This window comes from Callorhinus ursinus, unplaced genomic scaffold, assembly GCF_003265705.2.
Source record: "Callorhinus ursinus isolate GAN/ISIS: 27379988/994484 unplaced genomic scaffold, GSC_fseal_2.0 scaffold41, whole genome shotgun sequence".
In the NCBI taxonomy this organism is placed as follows: domain Eukaryota; kingdom Metazoa; phylum Chordata; class Mammalia; order Carnivora; family Otariidae; genus Callorhinus; species Callorhinus ursinus.
This window is the reverse complement of record NW_027397103.1, coordinates 728,712-747,760: the sequence shown is the minus strand read 5'-3', so window position 1 is coordinate 747,760 and position 19,049 is coordinate 728,712. Positions and strand designations below refer to the sequence as shown.

Sequence of the window (19,049 nt, the reverse complement as noted above, 5' to 3'; positions counted from 1 at the left end):
CCGCCCCGAGCGCCGTGGCGGGGGCTGGACGCGGCCGGGGACCAATGAGACCTGAAGGGGCCATTTGGGGCTGGAAAAAAGCATTTCTCCGGGGATCATGGCTGTGTGTTCTGCCAGGCCCCGGACAGTGCAAGGGGAGCTTCCCCGCCCTCACTCTGCTAGTGTTTCCAGACGCTTCCCTGGGACTCGGGACTGGAGGTTTGAGGCCAGGGCACTGGGAAGACGCCCTGATGGCCCACTGACCTGCTGGCACTTGCGGCTTGGACTCCCCTGGTGTGTGATAGAGAAGGAAGCCAAAAGTGTAGGGAAGGGCCTGATTAACAACGCGCTGGCATTTCAGTGGGCGAGAGAAAAAAAAATGCATCCAATGAGAAAGACTTGACCTCATTTCTTGTTTGGGGTAGAGATTTGAAAACCTGTTGCTGGAGAATATTGCTTCCCATGCAGGCCTTCGTTTTCTTGACATCTGGGAAGGAGGGTGTACTAACTGCCTTGTGCCATCAGCAAGCAGGCTTTCACCCAAGGAGGGTGCCAGACAAGGGTGCCTTCTCAATTTGCCCTCTGGTAACTGTGGGGCCTCCCTTAGACATTACAGTGGACTCCCTGATCCAAGGGAGAAAGGAAGGAATCCTATCGCTACATCAGGTTTTAATAAAGGCTTCTCTCCCAAGGCAGTGCTGCGAGTAGGGAAGAAGCCCCAAGCCCTGTGTTCTTTTTTTTTTTTTTTTAAGATTTTATTTATTTGACAGAGAGACACACAGCAAGAGAGGGAACACAAGTAAGGGGAGAGGGAAAAGCAGACCCACTGCTGAGCAGGGAGCCCGATGCGGGCCTTGATCCCAGGACCCTGGGATCATGACCTGAGCCAAAGGCAGACGCTTAACAACTGAGCCACCCAGGCGCCTCTGCTTTTTCTCTTATAATACAGTGACACATCTAGTGATGCTTTGAACAGAACACAGAGCTGTGTGTCAAGTGGTTTATGACCACCCCTCCTCAAAAAGAAAAGCAAATTTAATCACTTGCTTTTAAGAAACAAGGCTCATTTTGATGAACTTTTAGCTACACAGTTGTGGGTTTTCCTCCACGTTTTTGGATGTGCTATGATCACAGCACTAGATCTGCAAAAATGATTAAAAGGCAATCTTGGCCTTTTAGGTTGGGAGTCAGCATATTTTTTCTACATAAAGGGTCTATATAATATTTTAGGCTCTGCAGTCATCCTGCCCACGAGAACCACTCTACATTCCCTTGTAGAGACAGTAGCCACGTGCAAAATGTAAATGAGCAGGTGCAGCTGCCTTCCAATAAAACTAGAGATGCTGAAATTAAAATTGAATATGATTTGCGTGTGTTGGGAAATCTTTGATTTCCCGCCCCCCCCCCCTCAGCATTTAACAAATGTAAAAACCGCTCTTAGTTTGAAAGCCACAGGAAAACGGGCAGCACGGACCCCAGTTGGCAGGCCTCTGTTCTAGGAGCCCCCACTCAGATGTCTGCCATGACGGCGCCCACATTTTGCATCCAGCAACAGGGCAGTGCTGCATGGCCCATTGTGGGAGCATGTGAGAAGCCCGCCCAGGAAGTCTTCCTTCTCAGGCAAGGAGAAGAGCATCTGCTGAGGGCTTTTGGAAAACAAGGAAGTCAGTTACTGCAAAATGTCCTGCGAACCCCAAGTTATAAGATAATCGTGTGGACGTCACCATGAACTGAGTCCAACAAGGCAAAGTTGGAGAATGGGAGTTTTGTTTTTTTTTTTTTTAGACTTCAGCATGTTGTTAGTATGCTCCCATTATTACATAATACATTCTGTCCCTCTTAAAATGTACTCTCTGCTTTGGTTTGCACCTAGAATAAAAAGCCTTAGAGTTTGGGACTGGAGAAGCAAACTTTATGAGGCATATGTGTGTGGCAGTGGCTTTTCATCCTTGTCGATCCTTCGAGACCTACAAGGAAAAACAGGTAGGACATTCTGGGCTACCTCGGAGAGTCCTTGTTGACTGGTGGTGAGCCAAGCTAAGAAAAGTCTGGAACTTGGGTGGCCTCTCTTCCTCCTTAGAGTCCTAACACACTTTGAATCTGGGTTTCACAACCTCAGGTCACCTTGTTGATTAACTCGGTTGGAATCTGTTTTTAAATTTTTGAAGTATGGGCACCTGGGTGGCTCAGTTGGTTAAGCAACTGCCTTCGGCTCAGGTCATGATCCTGGAGTCCCTGGATCGAGTCCCGCATCGGGCTCCCTGCTCGGCAGGGAGTCTGCTTCTCCCTCTGACCCTCCCCCCGTCATGTGCTCTCTCTGTCTCTCTCACACTCTCTCTCAAATAAATAAATAAAATCTTTAAAAAATAAATAAATTTTTGAAGTATGTTTGGAAATGCAAATGTTGGTGAATGGGGCAGACCAAGAGATCAATACTTTGCATTCTTTGCTACTCAGTTGTGGATTCCCTGAGCCCAGTCCCTCCCAGCTAGTGGCATTTGCAGTGGTGGGGACCCAGAGGCTTTAAACAAACCCTTAGTATGCCTTAAGCCTCACCACAGATGCTCACCTGGGTGAGGCAGGCAGGCCAGGTCCAAGGATCCAGAGGGTCCTGTCCAGCCATGAGAGTCCTTGGCTTTCATGCAAGGTGGAAATCAAACACAAGCCTTCAGGAAGTGAGCGGAGTTTATGGAAGACAACAGATACACAGCGTCTGGAAGACTCGGAAAGGAACCGGAGCATGAGTCTCATTTTTGCCTGGGGTCTGGGGTTTTTACTGACTGATTATGGTCTCGGGCACGTGTCCTCCCAGGCAGCTAGGAACTGGTGAGAACAACGACAGGGTCCAAGTGTCCATTCTAAGGCACTTACTCCCTGGAACCAGTGGGTCTTGGAGTGAGGCTGTCTAGCGCCAGTGGTCTGGAATATGCACGTGATGGCTTCGTCCGATCCTTCCTGAGATACTCTCTTTTGTGCTGGAAGACTCCAAAGCTAACCATTAACTCCTTGTCCCTTGTGAGGAGAACATATATTAAGGCACATGTAGGGCAGGGGTGCAGGTCCTAGCAAGAATAAAAGCAGGAAAAGATGAAAGAAAAGCCAGCTTTTTCTTTCATGGGGTCCCTTCGGTTTCCCAGTCTCATGGGGAAAATAAAAAATATCAATGCCAGGCTCACTTCCAGAAAGTGATAGAATTGGTCCTCAAGGAGAAGCGGAGACATCGGTATTTTTATGAAGTGTCCAGTTTATAGCAGGACCAGCAACCTCTTTCTAGAGGCCCTGTTTTCCTTATGCCGTGTGGTCGCTTAATTTTTTTCTTTTTGGTGATAATGATACTTAGGACTTTCTGAATCTAAGATGTATTTGAAGAAATCTATTTCTCTATGACTGTTGTGTTTGGTGGGAAAAGTTTACGAACGTACTCACTGGTCTCAAGCCTATCATTCGGCTTCTAAAAAATACCTATGACCGTAAAAAGAGAGTGTCGAGGGATCGCGGAGCTACCAGAATGAGTGTGTGTATGTGTGTGTGTGTGTGTGTGTGTGTGTGTGTGTGTGTGTGTGTAGGGGAGCTGAGAATGTTTGTAGTCTTTTGGAAAGTACAAGTTTCATTAGGGAGCCATTCAAAGCCCCTGTTATGAGCAAGTCACTACGCCAGAAGCTCGGCGTATGTCATTTTATTTCCTTTTTCCCAACCACGTGGTGAAATAGCTGCATGAGGAAACAGACTCAGTCGTTTGCCCAGAGCCACAGGTAGGGGAGTCAGGACTCGAACACGAGTGAGCCTGGTTTCAAAGCCCAGTCGTCTTGCCACTACTTACACTCTGCCCAGATCATTGTTATCGATGTTCTCAGGGGGGGATTTCTGAATGGAGTTTATACAGATTTCCTTAAGTCACGGATAGCTCTCCCAGGAAAAACAGGACACATCTGTAGCTGAAAATGTGCCCCATTGAGAGGATTGTGCGAGCTACCCCTGAGGGACCGACGTTTGGATGAGTCACCGAAGCCCCAGCCTTGGGGCCGCGGATCAGGAAGGAGGGAAGGTGTGCGGGCCACGCACAAGACCTCCGCTCCCATCAAACGGATGATTTCATCCTCCCCTCCTATAAAGCGTGCGTGGTTGCTATCCCCGCCTACAGCCGACAGAATGAAGGCCTCAAGAGCAGGCCCAAAGTGCGCTTCCTGCTACAAGTGCAGCGGAGAAGATTCTGAGTCCAGTGTGCTGACTTTTCCTATCTGGAAAACAAGCCCGCAGAGGAAGTGGCTCTGGCTGCACCTGCCGCCATTTAAACCGCTTTGCGTCGGTTCAGGCTCTCGCAGGGTTTTAACACTTGCTCTTCAGGGAGGCACATCCTGGGTCGACTGAGATCGGGGCCGCCAAGCTGCCGTCCCCCCTTTTGTCAGAGCACAGTGCCCTTTTGTGTGGCTTCTGCTCTCCCTGCTCTGGGTTGGACCTGGAGGTGACCTTAGTCCCACATGCGTCCCGTCCTCCCCGTGGCACAGAAGGCTGGCAGTGTGGGCTGGGTGCCAGTGAGAACCAGCCGAACCAGCATGGAAGTGGACTAATTTGGGGTTGTTTGTGGGGTTTTTTCCCTCTCCCTAAGCCACAAGAAATGGGACACATTTTATTGAGCGGCGTTTTCATTCAGAAGGTTTTATGAAATCTTTTCCAGGATGGGGTGGGGGGTGGGTGTGTGTGTGGAGAGAAGCCAGGTGATCCTTGGATGACAGTTGCATCAACCCCTGGGAGCTTTTCCCGGCGGGCTTGGTCTAGAAGCCATTTCTCAAATACCCAACAACTGCGTGCAATCAATTTCTGCCTGTCCTAGGAAGGCCGGAGTGACCTGGTCCATATCGCTGACGGCGTCGTGGACTTTAGATGCCCCCTGGCTTAGATACCAAAGATTGTGAAAGACAGCAAAGGTCTGGGGTTGAAAGGTGGCAAGCAGGGCTGTTTTGCCCTGCAGGGCCACCCCGGGGAGGGGTGGGTTGCGGGATCCTGTGCCCGGGCTGGGACTGTGCCAGTGCCTTGAAGGTTAAGTGCTCCAGGGATATTTTTAAACGGCAGAGACCGGTTAATCTAAAAGTGACGCTCACACTTCCCGGCCCCGAGGAGCAGCTTGCCAGCTTAGAGTCAGGCCCTCCGCAAACAAGGAACCTGGAAAGCACAATTGAGGAGACCCGGGAAAAGGAAAGGTGGAGGGACAGGTGGTAAGTGAGCTTACCCCTCCCTGGGATCCCTGCCTGGAGAGCCGGTGACCGTGTGGACGGGGGAGGGAGGGGGCTATCCTGCCCGGGGAGAGCAGACCCTGCACAGAAGGGGGCAGGCGGGCCTTCCGGGGTGGGGGGAATGAGAATTCCTGTTCCGTTTGCGGGGAGCCGATCTGAGGGCTGGAAGTGGAACCTAAATGAAGGAGAAGGGCCTCTCCTTGCTTCTATAAATGGTTATGTTGCTGGGAATCTCTGTGCAGGCTCTTGTCATCGGTTCCACAAACCAAAACGGTAGGGTTAGGTTTTAGGTTTACTGAAAAGGCAGTTGTGTTAATTTTTTTTGTTTCAAGATTTTATTTATGAGAGAGCACAAGCAGGGGGAGAGGGAGAGGGAGAAGCAGGCTCCCCGCTGAGCAGGGAGCCAACCACGTGGGGCTCGATCCCAGGACCTGGAGATCATGACCTGAGCCGAAGGCAGACACTTAACTGATAGAGCCACCCAGGCACCCCAAGGCTTCTGTCGAAAAGAAAACTATTCTGTTTCTTAAAGGTGTCCAATCTCTCAAACTGTTACTCATTTTTTTTTTTTTTTTTAAGTAGACTCTAGGGGCACCTGGGTGGCTCAGTCGATCGGCTCAGATCATGGTCTCACGATCGTGAGATAGAGCCCTGCATTGGGCTCTTCTGCACTCAGTGGGGAATCGGCTTGAGATTCTCTCTTTCTCCCCCTCCCTGCTCGCTCGTTCTGTCACAAATAAATAAGTAAATCTTAAAAACAATAAATAAAAGCAGATTCTAAGATAAAGCATTTATAGTGCCCCTGTATCACTAGAAAGACATTTCATTTTTCTAAAGTGCACTACGAAATAAAAGTCAAGTAGCGTGGAGTAAAACAGGTCTCCCTGGACTATTCTTCTGCCTGTCCCTCCTCCCCCTGCTATGTACAGCTTGGTATAAGACTTCCCAGACCTTGGGGGCGCCTGGATGGCTCAGTCAGTTAAGCATCTGACTCTTGGTTTCAGCTCAGGTCATGACTTCAGGGGCGTGAGGTGGAGGCCCAAGTCAGGCTCTGAGCTCGGTGTGGTGCCTGTTTGGAATTCTCCCTCTTGTTGCCCCCCGCCCCCCACTCTCTCTCGTTTCTAAAAACAAAACAAACTTCCCAGACCTGGTTTCTCAAAGACCTACTCTGTGCCTTCACCAGGTACACAGCTATCTCTCACAATGATCATTATTATTATGTATTATGATTATTTTAACATCAGTGGGCTTCCGTGTAAGTGGGGTGACCAACCATGCACAGTGGCCCAGGACTGAGGACTGAGGGGATGTCCTGGGAAGCCAGTCTTTCCATTTAAAAACTGCGAGGTAGAGACATTGTTTTATAAACTGTTGTTTTTTGTTTTCCTTCGGACGGTGTCTTGGGAAATACCTAGAAGATGTGATTTCTTCACTGACTTCTCCGAGTTTTAAATGGGAAGACTCCAGCCGATCCTCAGTCATGTGATTGGAGGTACAAACGTCCTCAGTTTATGAATTTATTTGAGCAGCTCTAGGAAGGCATTTTATGTTTATGCAAAGGAGGTTTTTAAAACATTTTTTTATAAAGATTTTATTTATTTATTTGGGGGAGAGAGAGCAGCAGAGGGGTGAAGGGCAGAGGGAGAAGCAGACTCCCCACTGAGCAGGGAGCCCGACACGGGGCTCGATCCCAGGACCCCGGGACCATGACCTGAGCTGAAGGCAGACCCTTAACTGCGCCATCCAGGTGCCCTAAGACATTTTTTTTTTTTATTTTGACTCAGGTGACACACAGTGTTCATTAGTTTCAGGTGTGTACCTGGTGGTTCACCTTCTCTGTGTGCTCACAAGCATAGCCGCCGTCTGTCACCGTACGTCGCTCTCGCAGTATCGTTAACTCCATTCTCTATGCTGTGCTTTTATTCCCAAGACTTCTCCATTCCTTTACAGAGCCTTTCCCTTCTCCCATTTTGCCCATCCCCGCACCCCCTCCCCTTCTGGAAACCATCAGCTTGTTTTCTGTATTTATTGATCCGATTTGGCTTTTTATTCATTCACTTTTTTTAGATTCCACTTATGAGTGAGATCATATGGTATTTGTCTTTCTCAGTCTTATTTCACTTAGCACGATACTCCCTGACTCCATCCACGTTGTCGCAAACGGCAAGATTTCATTCTTTTCTTTATGGCTGAGTAATATTCCACTGTATCTATCTATAGATATTTATTTACAAATATATATATGTACACCACATCTTCGTTATCCATTTGTCTACTGATGGACACTTGGGCTGCTTCTTTATCTGGGTTATTGTAGATAATGCTGCAGTAAACATCGGGATGCATGTATCTTTTCAAATTAGTGTTTTCATTTTCCTTGGGTAAATACTTAGTAGTGCGATTACTGGATCATATGGTAATTCCATTTTTTAATTTTTTGAGGAACCTCCATCCTGTTTTCCAGAGTGGCTGCCCCAGTTTGCATTCCCACCAACAGGGCAGGAGGGTTCCCCTTTCTCCGCATCCTTGCCGACACCTGTTATTTCTTTTCTTTTTGGTTTTAGCCATTCTGACAGGTGGGAGGTGGTATTTCATGGTGGTTTTCATTTGTATTTCCCTGATGATGAGCGATGTTGAGCATCTTTTCGTGTGTCTGTTGGCCCTCTGTGTGTCTTATTTGGAAAAATGTCTGTTCAGGTCCTCTGCCCAGGTTTTAAATCAGATTTTTTTTTTTTTTGGTGTTAAGTTGTATAAGTTCTTGGGTGCCTGGGTGGCTCAGTTGGTTAAGCGACTGCCTTCGGCTCAGGTCATGATCCTGGAGTCCCGGGATCGAGTCCCGCATCGGGCTCCCTACTCGGCAGGGAGTCTGCTTCTCCCTCTGACCCTCTTCCCTCTCGTGCTTTCTATCTCTCATTCTCTCTCTCAAATAAATAAATAAAATCTTTAAAAAAAAAAAAGTTGTATAAGTTCTTTATATATTTTGGATTATTAACCCTTATCAGATTTATCATTTGCAAATATCTTCTCCCATTCAGTAAGTTGCCTTTTTGTTTTTTTTGAGTTTCCTGTGCTGTACAAAAGGTTTTTATTTTGATGTGGTCCCAGTAGTTTATTTTATGCAAAGGAGTTTTTGGTTTTCTTGGTTTTGTTTTTGTTTTTTGCTTCTGCTCAGGTGCTATGTAAGCTCTGTTTTATCACCTTTATATATGAGACATAAATTAGAGTATTACATGAGGTACTTGATCTTTAGGGGGCAATAGACATTTTAAGCTTTTCAAGTGGAGACTCCCTCAAAGTCTTATCCCTGTAGAAGCTTTGCAATACCTTATTCTAAAGTTTCCTCTGAATTTTGACTCAAAAGATCTTTAGAGGAGTGTGCATCTGTACCCTGGGAAGCCTGGAAGAATGGTCAGAAATCATGCATTTTACCTTAAAACTTCATGCACGTTTCACATTCGATTCTAATAGATCTCTTTGTTATAATAATAGTAAACTTACTACCATGAAGTAAGAGGAATCTCCAGGAAGATAGGATGGGTTTGTTTAGATTGTGTTAGACAATCCGGGCTGGGCACAACAGGGAACCCGAGGTACTGATTACTAAGTGGTTGGCATGCAGCAGGTGTTGAATTACGCACAAGGACAATCCTAGGACGAGTTGTTATTTACTCCATTCCCCAAACCAGGAAGCCGAGGTTTGGAGAATTCGCGTGACTGGCTCTGGTCAGTCACAAAACAAATGGCAGTCTCCACTCAGGTCAGCCCCACACCAGAAGTGGGGCTGTCTGGACCGTGCTGGGACCCCGGAATACAGCCTCACTTTTCAGCTAGCCCAGGATTGGTGCCACCCCTGTTGGACCCACTAACGCACCTTTTCAAATCGAATCAAATCAAATCAAATCATGGGTGAGAGTGATAAGAAAGGACAACCCTGCACACACTCTCCCTTCTATTTGGAAGTAAACGGGTCTCAGGCTCCAGTGGTAACTAGAATAATTAGTTGCTGGAAACGCCCCTCTAAGCAGATCTTCCTTCCACACTGTTACAAGGAAGGCTGTGGTCTCTTATTTCCACATTCCCAACAAAGTGGGACTTAGGGGCCCTCCTGTTTGGAGGAATAACCCATGTAAGGTGGAGAAGGGGCTCTGGTTCCAGTTTGGGAAACATTGGGCTGCCCATAGGGAGCCCAGACCCTTTCTGGCAGACTTCTCAGAGCCTTGAATATACTGACCTGTGGTGGGACTCTCCAAAATGCAACTTTGGGATTTGGCAGCGATGGGGACCATCTTTCAGGGCTGGTGTCCCCCATAGGCACCTCCTGAGAAGCATGGAATAGTCTCATTTTGTACCTCCCTCAATTTTGCTTCAGAATTGCAGGAGGCAGGATCCTGCCATGGATAAATGTCTTAACAAGGCTTGAGCTTTTGTACAGGGCTCTAAGACAGCGTGTGTGTGTGTGTGTGTGTACGGAGCCAGAGCCCAGCCTCCCAGGTTCTGGGTGGATTGGAACAGGGACATCTGCCAGCAGGCTGTTGCACTAACTCAGGCTTGGGGTGAGGTGGTGGCGGGCATCGGGGAAGCACGAAGAAAACACAGAGGCCCTGCAGCTGGTCAGTCACATCCAGCTCTGCCACTTCATGATGTGACCTTGGGCAACAGATTCCTCCCCTGCCTCATCTCTTCATTTGCCAGAAGGGAACACGAACTTCCTAGAGTTTTTGTGGGCATGCAAAGGGATAGTAAGCATGAAGTGCATAATTTAAGACCTGGTATACAGTAAGTGCTTAACAAACATTAGCCTTTATTATCATTTAGCAGTTTCCTCGGTTTGTTGAAGGATTGCTGCATGCCTTCCGCCGTGTCTACGCTCCATTTACCAAAGAGCCATGTTTTGGGAACCCTTGTTGCTGGGGAAGGGGTCAGGGAGCCTGTATCAGGAATGTTGGGAAATTTGTACAGACCTGGGTTTTAGGCCCCACCTACCCTCACAGAGTTGACTTTCTAATGGGGAAGACAGGTGTGCCCGTAGGTGCCCTCACACATAACTGCGGTCTGTGGTGAGCGCCAGGAGGGAGAGGACAGGGAGCCCGAGGGCATAGGGCGGGAGCCTGACATTCGGGCATCTCTGGCAGCCCCTTGTGTCACAGGAAGAGGGAGGGAGCGGCGGGGGTGGGGGGGGGGATTCAGCTGCCTGTCCAAGGTGGTTGCCCACTGCCTGACCTTGACGCTCACACTCTCAGACTCACTGGAGCAGGAAGACCCTCCGGGGAGGCAGGAAGGATGGGCTGGACACAGAGGCGGACTTGGGCTAGGTGGAGGCATGATGCAGCCAACAGGTATTTCCTGGCCCTTCCGTGTGCTGGGCCCTGCACTGTGGAGCCAGGGGCAGGACAGAGCCAGTCCTCGCCCCGAGACGCTTACATTCCGTGGCGGGGTGGGGGGGGGGAGATGAGTGGGTGTATGGGTGACAACGTAGTGTCAGGTCAGCTTGTGGTAAGTGACATGAAGGAAAGGAACATGTCATCGAGAATAAGACCCACGGTGTCAGGGCAGGTCTGGGGTGGGAACACAGAAGCAAAGGCAGAAAAAGGAGCAAGAGATAACCATGCCAGGGGGCAGTGGTGGGAAAGAACATTCTGGAACATGGGCCCACAAACACAGAGGGCCTGAAGGGGGACCAGTAGCCGGAGAGTGGGGAGGGCCCAGATCTCCAGGGCCACGTGGACCACAAAGGAGTACAATGAAGAGCGACCGAGCATGTGAAATTCAGTTCAGCTGCCCACTGCCAGAGTGACTTGGGACAAGTTTAACTCTTGAACCCTGAGATTAGTCTTCAATTCAACACCAAAAAGAGGCTTCTCATACTACTGATCTCACAGAGTGGGATGAGGTGGTGATTATAAAATGCTTAGTACAGAGCCTGGCACATAGTAAATACTAATAAATTTTAACTGTTAGTACCGATATACAGGTTTTTATCAGACAGGGTGCTTAACTTTTTGGTATAGAAAACAAGTTAACTTTTTTCTTTTTTTTAAGATTGATTTATTTATTTGAGAGAGAGGGTGTGCACACACAAGTGGGAGGGGCCGGGAGAGGGACAGAGAACCTGCAGCAGACTCCACGCTGAGCGCAGAGCCCGACCCGGGGCTTGACTTGGGGCTTGATCCCACAACCCTAAGATCACAGGATCACACCCTGAGCCAAAACCAGGAGTCTCAATCAGCTGCTCCGCCCACGTGCCCCAACTTAAAAAAAAAAAACAAAAAAACACATTCAGAGGTAGAGTGAATAGCACAGTGTGAGCCCCTCTCTATTCACCACCCTCTTCAATAACCGTCAACTTTCTGCACTTCTGGTTTCATCTACCCACACATACAGCCTTTTCCCTTACGTTTTCCCCATTTTACTGTGAAAAATTTCAAACCTACAAGGAAGTTGAAAGAATTGTATGGGAGCACCCATACACCCATCACATTTCACGTCCATTGCCGACATCATCAGAACCTTTCTCCCTGAGTACTAAAGGCATACTGTCATTAACTAGAGTGCTGGGGTCCTCCGGGGGTGGGATGTGGGGATTGTTTTCAAGCAAATCTCGGAGCCAGATAAATAACTGTAGTGCATTATCTGTAAAAGAGATGGACTTTTAAAAAACCATCGCCATGACTGTTTCCAACACCATTACCGGCATTTCCTTAACCCAGTACCCAGTTCATGCTCCACACCCTCTGTCTCAGAGATGTTGAACACTCGTTCTGTTCCAGTCAGGACCCACAAAAAGGGTCCTATTAAGTCTCTCTTCATCTGTAATAACCACCCCGCTGCCTTTATTAAACGCCAGTTACTTATTGAAGAAACTCGGTCATTTGTCCCACGGAATTTTCCACATTTTGGATGTGGCTGATTACGCATCTCTCAAGCGTCCTTTAATGTGTTTATTAGTGCTCAGGTCTTGAGGCTTGAATCAGTTCAGGTCCAAACCCTTGGCAAGACTACTTCAGCATGCTGCCGTGTTGTTGTGTGCTCTCCACTGCGCGGTGTCGAGAGGAACATAATGTCAGGTTAGCCCGCCTTCAGGGATGTGAACTCCTCGGTGCGCGTGGGAACCAGCATCAGCCTGATCTCCCTTGTAGAGTCCCCAGCGGCCCTTCACTGAATAGTTTGCAAGCCATGGACGATCAAAGCCCTACCTAGGTCAATGTTATTTACTGGTTGCAAATGTGGTTTCCTGCTTGCCTCTCGACACCGTGCACTTACTAGCTGTCATTCTATAACATACGACTCTCATCCACCATCTGAAATACAGAGCATTTTCCTACAGGAAAGGCAGGATAAGTGCTTGAATGCATCCTTTTTTTTTTTTTAAAGTCCGTTTTCAGGGTCATGAGTGGTGCCATGGGGAGCTCCCGAGGTGTCAATGAGGTTTTTGTTTTGAGGAACATGGCGACCACATGATTTTCCGAAATTGCTTGGATGTATTTCAATCCACCGCAGTGATCACCTTCTTACGGGCCCAGGGCCCTACTTTGGCAGGGCAAGCCCCTTCAGGGTCCTTGCTTTCAGACAGGACAAGAAATCTCAGCTCACTGTGTATATTTCTGCCCCAGCCCTGGAGTGAGCCATTTCCCCCAAGCAATCCTGGTTCCTTTTAGTGGGAAACATACTTAGAAATCATCATCTTGGACAAGGAATGTTTTACAGGTTCCTCCTGTGAATCGTGGATTGGGGTCAGGGAGCTGGGTCAAGAGGCTTGTACGGTGGTTCAAGTAAGTGATAACAGGGGCTTGACCTTGATCTTAGGTAAAGCAGTCAGCACCATGCCTGGTGTGTCATGGAGAACATGATAAATATTAGAACACTCTTTGTTTGCGTTCTTTATATTAGTTCATGTAAACCTCACCAAAAAGTCTCTGAGGAAGGCAATCTTCTCATCCCCACTGAATACACAAGAAAACCAAGGCTCAGAGAGGTGAGGAAATTTGCTGAAGGTCACATGGGTAGTAAAGAGCAGACATAAAACTTGGAGCTAGCCAAACCAGATTCCATACTCCAACCAATACACTGGGTCTTAATTTCAAACTCAGAAATGACCTAGATTAGTTTCTGGCAGAAAACGTGACCATCCAACCAGTAAATAACAGAAAACGTGTTAAACTGGGATTCCAGCAAGGGTCTCCAGGACCGGGCCATGCTTCAGACCCTCTCCCTGCCCCAAGGGGTTTCTGCAACTGTGCCCTTTAGCAGGTGCAAATGGCCCTCGAGACTGCTCTCGGTGCCCTCTGTCCACACAACCTACAAGCTCTCCCAGGCACATGTTCTCATGACTTAGTCTTTTACCAGAGCCCTTGTGAGGTTGGCATCATTCACAACTGAAGAGCTGAGGTCCAGAGATTCAAATACGAAACCAACACTGCAGAGTTTCCTGGCTGCTGGCGGTGCCATGGCTCGAACCCTCAGGCCCTCTGATTCTGTGTCTAGAGTTGTTTTTGCTTTTCGTTCTGGAAGGGACAGGACAGAGGAGACGGTGCTCCTTTTTAGAGAGGCTGATCACCCGTGGGGCTCTGTCAATTCCTCCCAACATTTGCATCCAGATTGCCAAAGCTGGTGGGAAATGCTGGGCAGCCTCGGAGGAGAGCAACTGTCCCCAGGTCAGGTTGATTCAGGCTGGGAGTTACATTACCGCTTTTCAGGCTGGATGGTGCACTGGCCCTGCCCCAGGACTAGGCTTGGGGGAGGCCCTCAGCCAGCAGAGCCAGGGGCTGTTGGTGGAAGGGATACCCACCACATCTCAGCTCAAAATCAGGGAGAAGGCTTGCTCGACAAAGCCCCCTGGTCTCCAAGGCAGGGGCTTCTCAGCACAACCCTGAGTAGGAACGTTAATGAGAAAAAGAACTACAGTAATCACAGTAGCTCCTGATAGCATGCTCCATTTATGCCAAGCTAAGCAGTCTACCTACGTGAGTTCATTGACTTGCCCTTCGGGGTGCTGAGGTTGGTCCTGTTACTACCCCCATTTTACAGATGGGACAACTGAGCTCGGGTTCACTGCTCTGCCTGCGGTCACATTGTGGGTGGTGAGCTGATTCTCCAGGCAGTCAGAGCACAGAGTCTGTTAACTCTTGCACTGTAGCTCTCCATCACTCCGAGAAGGAGGTGTGAATCCCTTACGCCTCTCGTGACCCTGCAGAGTCATTTGTCCCTGTCTGCTGCTCCCCCCCGCCCTCCACCCCTTTCTCAGCGCCAGGCAGGCTGTTTGGTTCCTGGAAAGCGCCAGAGTTGCTGGCTTCTCCCGCTTCTAGGCTTTTGTACTGCCTGCACCGTAGGCCGCCAACACTCTTCCTCCACCTTCCTGCACATCCAACCATCGACTTCGGCAGTCTCTACAAGGATGGCTCAGGTGGGGACCCGCCCCTCAGGCATTTCTCCAAGGCAGGTGCCCAGCTGGAACCGTTCGGGCTGGTTTTGCCTGGGTCAGCAGGTCAACCCCATAAAAGATTGGGCTCGACTCACCAGGTGTTCATGGAGCACCTGCAGTGAGCCCGGGAAAACTGAAATTCACCAGCTTTTCATAAATATGTTTTCCTCCCCGAAGTTGTCCCCAGATCGGTGGCCGCTGATGCTGTACACCTGCTCGACCCTCAGATCAGATAGTTTGGGATTTGGTACCAAAGTATAGACATCTGTGCTTACTCGAATGGTCCTTGGGCATCTCCAGAGACCCAGATGTTCTGACAAGTGATTAGTTTGAGAACTATCGACTCTCCCTGGTTCTCATTTCCGGACTTCGGATTCCACCTGTCGAAGAAGGTAGCCAGTAGATCAGTCGAATCAATGGCCTGCCCACCTCCCCTGCTTACAAATGTAGGCTTTGGAGTCAGGCAGAGCAGGGTTGAATTCCATGTACTTCCAAGCTGTGTGACTTGGGGCGAGTTGCTCCCCTTTTCTGGGCATTGGGTTTTCATGCTCATTCTGTGAAACGGGATGAGAATACTACTTCCCCTGGGGTACCTGGGTGGCTCAGTCGGTGAAGTGTCTGACTCTTGGTTTCCTCTCAGGTCATGGTGTCATGTGCATGTGATCGAGCCCTGCGTGGAGCCCCATGAGCTCCATGGGGAGTCTGCTTCTCTCCCTCCCTCCTCTGCCCCTCCCCTCCCCTCTCTCCAAAATAAATAAATTCATCTTAAAAAAAAAAAAGAATACTACTTCCCCTGCAGGACTTCTGTGAGGAGTAAACAAGAACCTGAACACAGGACAGTCGCTGCGATGGAAGGCGTTGCTGTGTTACCTATCAGCATGAGGTGCTTTAGCATTTGTGGTTAGGGAGTTAGGGCTGAAGTTAAGAGTTAGGTGAAGGTTGAAATTCTCTTGCTCTCCCTGGGTACTTTTCCTTCTGGGGTGAGGAAGCAGGACCTCTCACCTGCCTAGTGCCCTCAGCCCAATCACAGGGGAAGACGAGATTCTTGAATTAATCCCTTCCTCCCCTGTGAGCTGCACTATCACGTGTCTTCTTCAGATGCAAAGAATATTAAAGAGAACAATGAGTATCCTTCACAGTAGAACACTGCTAATTGCTGCTTCTGGTTAAGTAACTTTGTCAGAGCCCCCATCTTCATCCAGTGGAGTTATTAATTCACCATGTAGCATGGTGCCAAGAGCAAACTCCTCAGGGAGTGGCCCTGACGCCTGACCGGTGGCACACGGGTGCCCGTTACCCAAATGTGAGTCCATGGTATGCATTTGTGGAGGAGAACGCTCAGCAGAATCCACACTGTCGGTCATCTGCCTTGTTCTTTGCATTTCGCTGCACCAAGAAGGGGAAGGTTGTGTTCAGTGACTACGCAGGTCTTGGCTGGTCCTTCTCCTAATCCTCTGAGGTGTGTGGGGCTTTGTCCTTTCCCTTCATTTTCTAGATGGGGAAACTCAGGCTCATGGAGGGAATGTGATGTGTCCGAGATGACACTATGTGGGGTGGTGAGGGTGTCATTGCGGTGACTCAGCCTACCCTGGGCTCGCAGCGCGGCCACTCATGGCACTTCCTGGGATGAATCACTCCAGGCATTGTACTCTGTGTCCTGCATGGGTGATCACCTTGGACTCCTGACAGCCCTGTCTCATTAGGGACGTCCTTACCCTACATTGCAGATAGCGACCTGAGGCTCAGAGAGGGTATTGCACAAGGCTAACCCTGCTTGTAGGGGCAGAACGGATAGGTAAACCCAGTTTAACTTCCAGGGCACCACACGAGGCGCTCAAGGATGGTAGATTTTTGCTGTGAATGGTGCCTTGGTATAGAAGGAGCACTGGCCTGAAACTGAGACCTTAGCGCTGGTCATGGCTATGTTGCTCATTTCATGTGGGACCTCTGGCCTCTGCTCATTTAAAAATAAGGATGCTGGCCTCGCTGATCCCCAAGTGTCCCCTCCTAGGCTGCAGGTTGGAGCAGGTGGATTTTTGGGAAACACAGTGGCCTGTGATACCCCCATTCCTACTGGCTGGAGTGCAGGTTAAGGTATCCACTAGCCATCTTGGAATGCTCGCGTGGCTAGCTCCTATCACCTTCATTATCTCTGAATTAGCAAAAGGCCCTTGCGCCATCCACCTGCCAGCTGAAGGGTTCTTGGCTGCCCACCCTTCGCCCTGACATTCTGCTTCTCTTTCCATCACGCCTCACTTGGCCAAATCCCAGCAAAGTGTCTGACGGGTAAACACATAGGAACAGAAGACACTTGTGATTAGGGGAGCATGTTCTAGAGACAGATTTGGGCAAGAGGGTGATTGTATAAGCGGTGAAGTAGACCTAAGTACAGGAATGTGGCAAGCTAGTGGGGGAGGTGGCCTTATGGGCTGGCCCTTAAGTAGCCGAGCTTGAGGTCAGGGGAGGGTTGAACACGGACCTTCACGAGTGGCTTATATTTGCGGGTGATGAATAAGAACATGGCTGACTTGGGTGAAAATTTGCCCCCGTTGGAGCACCAGCTCATCCAGACTCCTCCCCCCATGGCCCGATGCATGACACCAGCCTCCTGCTGAAAGGTGACACCCTGCAGGCTGGGTTCCCCTAGTCACCTTGTGGGCGCCTGTCAGATCCACATGACAACGAGCTGGTGGACGTGGGCACAGCAATGGTAAGTGGCAGCACACACCTATGAGTTCATCTTGGTGGGAGGAAAAATCCGAGTGTGACATGGGATTGCTGGTCGAACACTGACATTTTGCCCCCCTCGGTCCCTCGCAGCCCCGGCCGGGTCTGGGTGTGTGTTGCCGCGGTAGGGAGCTGCTGGAAAGCAAATCATGACCCCCACTGGCCCCCTCCGGTCTCCATTTGGTCCCTGCGCCGCACTTGTTGGTACCAAGTGGTTTCCTGCATTCATGATAACCAGAGCCACGATTGTTCTGACACCTGGTAGCTATTGCTTGGGTTTGGTTGGCAAGAAACAAAAATAGCTTTGGCTGAGCTCGGTTTTCAGGTCAGCTGGATTATTTCAGTGAAGGGCAGCAGCTTGGCATGGCATGGTCCACAGAGCTTCGCTGGGAGGACTCCTCTGGCCTTTACTGCTCATAGGATCACACCACCTACACAGTGCTCCTCCTGGACCACTGTGCGTGTCTGGTGTTGTTAGTTTACACATCGCTCTGCTGCTCCATCTTCCAGGGACACATCCAGGTGTCTGGTTTTATGATCATATCCATGTGCTCGTTGTAACACCGCCCCTTTTATGGAATTTATTTATATCCACTTTCGGTGGGGGCGGAGCAGTGCTAAAGGTATGGGTGTTGGGGCTGGATTTGAGCAAAGTCAAGGTGCTGAGCTTCTCTGAGCCACAGTTTACTGAACTGTGAAATGGAAGTAAAATAATGACAACAGCTGTAGTAATATCCATCACAGTCGTTCCAAGGATTGGAGGCTGGCAGGCTTTCTACACTCACGATGTGTACCTCCGTGTAAGTGTTCTGTGTCTATAGCACGTATCCCAAGAGCAGATAAATGCAGGTAAATGGGGCAAGAGTGAGTATCCCCATTTTTACAGATGGGGAAACTGAGACCCAGAGTTTGGAAGCTTTCTCAAACAGTTCCCCCTTTTGTTTCCGTATACTCGCTGGGGTAAATTTCTCGTGGGGTGGCCTTTGGATCCCACATCATTACTCTGCAAAAAAAAAGAAAAGAAAAGAAAAGAAAAGAAAGGGGACATAGGTTTTTCTCTTCAGGTAACCCCTGCAAGATCGGTGTAGGGTGTTAGCTCCATGGCCCCTTTCAGAATAAGAGCAGATCTTCAAGGATTTGCTGGGTGGGAAAGGGGAGCCGAGCTGGAGAGAATTGCTGGTCACTCCATTCTTTTTTTTTTTTTTTTAAGATTTTATTTATTTATTTGAGAGAGAGAGAGCAAGCAAGAGTGAGCACAAGCAGGGTGAAGGGCAGAGGGAGAAGCAGACTCCCCACTGAGCAGGGAGCCCGATGTGGGACCCGATCCCCGGACCTGGGGTCATGACCTGATCTGAAGGCAGACGCTCAACCGACTGAGCCACCCAGGTGCCCCAGGTCACTCCATTCATCAGAGGTTCCAATGTAGAGCTTGTCAGCTGCCTGTGCCACCCCTCAGTCGTCTACCTACCATGTGTGTACCCCGCCGGCCTTTCTCGATGGCTCCTATGTTTCCAGGCAGTGACTGACATGCTTTTCTCTTTGGGGTAAGGAGATGCCAGCATTTCAATTTTATACACTCAACTCTTTCTTAGATCCCACAATTTCAAACATGCCCATTTAAGATGTGCCTCAGGTTGGCCGCATGGGTATAAAGTGCCCTGCGTGACCCTCTACTTTGGAGCTGTTGTAGAGAC

General features: G+C 49.3%; 1 protein-coding gene across 2 annotated transcripts in view; it reads left to right on the top strand.

Annotated features, from left to right (window-relative positions):
* The first annotated feature begins 5,155 nt into the window (after window positions 1–5,155).
* The window catches only part of ACACB (acetyl-CoA carboxylase beta), a 119,352-nt gene continuing 105,458 nt past the window's right edge, over window positions 5,156–19,049 (top strand). For both annotated transcript variants that reach the window (XM_073880976.1, XM_025889344.2), the window contains exons 1-2: window positions 5,156–5,192; window positions 6,607–6,702. The gene's annotated coding sequence lies outside the window, so the exon portion shown is untranslated. The remainder of the gene's footprint in view (window positions 5,193–6,606; window positions 6,703–19,049) is intronic.